The following is a 6,165-nucleotide window of genomic DNA, read 5'->3' as shown; positions in this document are numbered from 1 at the left end:
ATCACACCATATGATACCTAATCTTGGAAATCTGAATGAACCTGTGCAATACAACGGTGATGAGAAAATCACCATTGGTAATGGGGAAGGTTTGATTGTTAAACACATTGGTTCTGCAACACTTTCAACTCCACAACATACACTGTTTCTCAAAAATATACTACATGTTCCAACAATTACTATTAACCTTTTATCTGTCAAGAAACTTTGTAAAGATAATGGTTGTTGGTTCATATGTGATGAGAGTGTGTTTTTTATACATGACAAGGTAACATGAATGATATTGTACCAAGGCAAGAGTAGATGAGAGCTATATGAGATCCCTGTGAATGTGTTTTCAAGAAGATTTAGTGCTGGTTCAAATAAAGTTGTATGTGCTTTCAAGGAGATTTGGTGTTGGTTCAAATAAAGTTGTTGCATTGCTTTGGAAGGTTCTGAAAGTTTAACTTGGCACAAGAGACTAGGACACCCATCTGAAGAAGTACTTGTTGTTATGCTAAAAAATGCAGGACATTTACCTAGTGAAGATTTATCACCTTTAGTTTGTTCTTCCTGTTTCTATGGGAAAATGCGTAGGCAACCATTTTCTATAAGAGACACTAGGATTAGCTCTATTTTTTTAAAAGTACATTCTGATATAGGGGCCTACTCCAACTAAGTCTCTAGAAGGATTTAGGTATTATGTGAGTTTTATTGATGAATTTTCAAGATTTGTATAGATCTTCCCACTTATCAATAAATCAGATATTTTTCAAATATTCTTCAATTTTTCTGCATTTGTTACAAATCAGTTTAATACTACAATTAAGTGCCTACAAATAGATGGTGGTTCTGAGTATATGAGTGATAAATTTCAGTCCTTCTTGGCAACTAAAGGGATTGTACATTCCATATCATGTCCATATACTCTTCAGCAAAATGGTCTTGCTGAGAGGAAACATAGACATCTAGTAGAGACTGCAATTACACTTCTCAGTGAAGCTGAGATTCCATTACAGTTTTGGAATTATGCTTGCAATCATGCTGCATTTCTGATAAACATAATGCCATCTAAGATTTTGGGAATGAAGTCTCCATATCAGTTACTGTTTCATCAAGAACCAATGTTGAATACTTTGAAAATATTTGGTTCTGTAGTCTATCCATTCGTAAGGCCATACAATCAAAACAAACTGCAACCTAGATCTAAATAGTGTGTTTTTCTCGGTTTTGTTGCTAGATACAATGGGGTAGTGTGTTATGATATATCTAGTAATAAACTAGTGTTGTCCATACATGTCATTCATGATGAGAATACATTTCTGTTTATACCATATTTAGGGCCTCGTATTTAGATCTTGTACAAATACTCAGGGGACTTAAATGTAATTATGGGATAAAGGAAGGGGCAAATATGTAATAAGTGAGGAGTCCTTATTCTATAAAAGGACCCCTCACCCTCACAATTGGGAAGGGCCTCACTCTCACTCTCGGAGGCCAATTCCTAGGCCTGAGATCCCCTCTCTCATCCTCAGAAGCTCTCAGAAGCTTTCACCCTCTCCCTCTCTATTCCCTCAAATAAATACATAATCAGTGTGGACGTAGCCCAAACCTTGGGATGAACCACGATACATCTTGTGTTATTTACATTTCATTGCAGATCCACGGTCGGATTTACGTTGTTCCAAGACCATCCGGTTTTGTGCATCAACATTTGGCGCCGTCTGTGGGAAACGACACAAAAAGTTATGTCGGTTCTCTCTCAATTTTTCATCTCCGCCGTGAATCTGCAAAATCATAAAAAACCCAAAAATAGAGAAGATCCAAATCTGAAACACTCATCAATTTCATCTCTCTCTCGTTCTAACCTTCTTTCTTCACTCCCACTTGTTTCTCTCTCCTTATTTTCTCTCTCTACATTTGCTTTCAACTTCAGATTCAAGAAAAAAAGAAAGTAAGATGGCAAAAAACATGGGGAGAGCTACAAAATGGTTGAAGGGCTTGCTGGGGATGAAGGGAGAGAAAGACCACGTCGACATCATGAGCACTGTGTCCAGCGACAGGAATGAGAAGAAAAGGTGAAGCTTTGCCAAGTAATGGAAAGACACTACCACCAGTCATAATGGTCATGTCCCTACTGACTCTACCTGGCTCAGATCCCATCTTGCCGAGTCGGAGAATGAGCAAATCAAACATGCAATTGCAGTGCCGTCTTCTCCTACAAAGACTCCACCACCCTCGCCGCCAAGTTTCGCAGCCAGCAGATCAACGCCAGTTCCGGCGCTAACGAGCCCGCCTCCGCATCAGCCACAGCTGCTGCCGCCATGATGCTCCAGCACTAGTTTTAAAAGCAGAATTCGTAGCAGACAGAGATGATCAGCAAGCACAAGCCAAAATCCAGGAACCAGATTGCAGCAATTGCGATCCGTGATGAACACTGGTTCGAACCCAAGTTGTCGTCTGTCCGTCCTCCTTTGCAGCTTTACTTGCTACCAACTGAGCAACGACACCGGAGATTCCAACGGAGAGATTCTTTCCGAGAGAGACAGATGGCATTCTCTAGTTGCAGCAACGTGGTGGGCGGTTCGCGTCTTCTGGCGACGGTCGGAGAAACCCAGTTGTCCACGAAGCGCTCGATGTCGGTGTCAACCACCACCACCACAAAGAAGAGAGCTTTTCCTCTTCAGTTGAGAAGCTCCTGATCCCGACCTCATTTGTGCAATATGGATCTTATCTACTATGGTTGTAGCCTCAGTTCTTATATGGAAATATGAAGGTTTCAAAAATTTGAGAACGGGCAGGAGAGCAACGGATCAGCGAGAAACGGTAGGGACTCTGTACGAGGATGAAGCCTAGAAGACACCGTGCATCTCATTATCCGGCAAATCTACCGCGTTCTCGACGATCAATCTAAAGATCCGCCGTGGCTCATCGATCCCATCTCCTCCGTCTCTGCAATTCCTCTGATCTCGAACACAACGCCACTTTGCTGCCTTACCTTGCATACCCTTTGATATCGAACACGACGCCAGATTGGAATAATCCATTACCTGGGATGGGCAGAATCCGCGACATGATCAGGAGGGGAGCTCTGGCAGCGACTAGAGGAGCAAGATGGAGTCTTGGCGATTTTCCCAGAGACTAAGTACGAGCTCCACACCACAAGGAGTCCCTTTTATTCCCAGAGACAAAAACCTCGCCGTAATTCGTCTTCGAATCGATCAATCCTACCGGAAACAATGGCGGCTGGGTTTTCAACTCGGCAGCAAGACCTCCGTTGTTGCTGGTATTAAGGATAAGCTCGGACTGCTCTGGGACTTCTCCGCCCAAGCTTGGTGCAGTTTTCGGTCTGGATTTTGGACAAGCAACTCGGCTCCAGCGCAATGTCATGTGGAGTGGTCTATGTCTTCCCCCAGTCCCACCATGTGCTAGTGTAAAACCGGGCCCATGCCTCATAAGCTTTATCAATGCTTTTCTGAAATTTGGAGGAAGAGAGACTGAAAAGCAAAGGGAGAAAGTGGAGGAGATGCTTGAGGGCTCCATGGAGGATGTTATCCTACCAGAGAAAGTGGATGTAATAAATTCGGAGTAGAGAGATAAAAGCAAAAGGTTGGTGTCTGTCCAAGCAGCTGTCATTCTAGAGAAAAGCAAGGAATGGCAATTAAAAGCTTAAAGTCACATGGTCTCCAAAGGTCATAGAACATGAGTGGACGGATATAATTGCGGAAGACCAGGGATAATCGTGGGGGACTCGTGGACCAAGCAGAAAGCAAAAGCAGAAAAACACTGCAAAAGCAAGGAATAAACACCCCACCCGAATGATGTAATTTATTTTTATTATCTCTCGGAGACATCTGTATAAACCCCATCAGAGGGTGATATGTATAAACCCCATTAGAGGGTTAAAAAAATAAAAATAAAAAAAAAAAAAAAAAGGGCAAAGCCCAAAATAAATGGGCTGGAATGTTGTGTGGAGAGCGAAGGCCCATAAGCCCAAAATAGCTCCAACCAGGCGATCAAAAGTACGCCTAGTACTCCACAATTATTCGGCAACCTGTCGCTATTACTGCCAACCAGGTGATCAAAAGTACGCCCAATACTCCACAATTATTCGGCAACCTGCTGCTATTACCACTAACCAGGAAATGTACAACCCGTACTCTAATATCATTTGGCAACTAGCCATTCATGCCACCAACCAGGTGATGAAATGTACAACCCGTACTCTAAAATCATTTGGCAACTAGCCATTCATGCCACCAACCAGGTGATGAAATGTACAACCCATACTCCCATTCATGCCACCAACCAGGTGATGAAATGTACAACCCGTACTCCCCTTCATGCCATCAACCAGGTGATCAAAAGTACGCCTAGTACTTCAAATCATACATGAGCATTACTCATGTCATTCATATATAAACATTCATGTGCATCACTCATGACAATCATACAAAAACATTCATGACCATCGTTCATGTCAATATTCATGAGCATTACTCATGTTAACATTCATGAGCATCACTCATGACAACATACATGAGCATCACTCGTGTCAATCAACATAAACATTCATGAGCATCACTCATGTCAAACAGCTTCAAAAGATTCATTTACAGAGCTCTAGCTTCAAAGCTTCACTTGCAAAGCTTCACCTACAAAGCTTCAGTGCAGGGTATACAAATACCGCCTCCGAACAACCGCCACTTCGGCCCATACATGGATTCAATTTGAAGTCTCCAGCCAACAGACTCTATTGACCGAAGACTTGGGGGACTACATTATGTACCATATATTGGGCCTCAACTGGGCCTCATGAAAAATACTTGGGGGACTCTAGCCCATTATTTATGTATTAAGGAGCGAACCCTTATTCTATAAAAGGGACTCCCTCACTTTCATTGAAAGATCACCCATGATTTATGTATTGAGGAGCGAGCCCTTATTCTATAAAAGGGACTCCCTCACCACCATTAGAGAGCATCGCCGCCTACTAAGCAACCATCTCACTGCGAGCATCAACTCTAACCCATCACTTATGTATTGAGGAGAGAGCCCTTATTCTATAAAAGGGACTCCCTCACCTTCAAACGCCATAAGCCGAGCCAACCAAGGCAACACAAGCTACAAGCAAAGCGGCCTCGCAACATGTGCTACTTCTAGTTGAGCATCATTTCAGATTGGGCACCGCCTCATATCAAGCATTAGTTCTAGACGACATCTAGTTACTTCGGCCCACACATGGACTGAATTTCAAGTCTCCAGCCAAAAGACTCTCTTGACTGAAGACTTGGGGGACTACTGTTTATACCATATTTAGGGCCTCGTATTTAGATCTCGTACAAATACTCAGGGGACTTAAATGTAATTATGGGATAAAGGAAGGGGCAAATATGTAATAAGTGAGGAGTCCTTATTCTATAAAATGACCCCTCACCCTCACAATTGGGAAGGGCCTCACTCTCACTCTCGGAGGTCAATTCCTAGGCCTGAGATCCCCTCTCTCATCCTCAGAAGCTCTCAGAAGCTCTCACCCTCTCCCTCTCTATTCCCTCAAATAAATACATAATCAGTGTGAACGTAGCCCAAACCTTGGGGTGAACCACGATACATCTTGTGTTATTTACATTTCATTGCAGATCCACGGTCGGATTTACGTTGTTCCAAGATCATCCGGTTTTGTGCATCAACATCATTCAAGGATAAAACATCTTGATACGGATTACCATTTTGTCAGAGAGAGGGTGCATCAAAGTGATATGTTGGTTGAATATCTCTCCACTGACGAACAGATAGCTAATATTCTTACTAACGGTCTACATAGTCCAACACTCACTCGACATTGTTTCAATCTCAAAGTAGGTTACCCTAGTTGAGATTGAGGGGGGATGTTAACCTATATTGACTTAGAAATGCTACATAATTTGCCATGTAATCTGCCATGTCATCAATAATGCAGTTGAGAATTAGTTAGGGTGGCTATATGTAGCTTACAAGGAAAGGAAGTTAGTTAGGCTACAAGATGTATAAAAGGCTGATTGCAGCTTATTGTGTGTATGAAGAATCCTTTCGATTAATACAATCTCTCTACTTTCTCTGTCTAATTTTTTGATAGCTTTCTTACTGTGTTTTCTTCTTCATTTCTGCAATTCAATTGCTTCTGTTAAGAAACAATCATTTTTTTGT

The sequence above is a fragment of the Malus sylvestris genome, chromosome 13, assembly GCF_916048215.2.
Source record: "Malus sylvestris chromosome 13, drMalSylv7.2, whole genome shotgun sequence".
Lineage (NCBI taxonomy): Eukaryota > Viridiplantae > Streptophyta > Magnoliopsida > Rosales > Rosaceae > Malus > Malus sylvestris.
Note: the sequence above shows the minus strand (reverse complement) of the source record.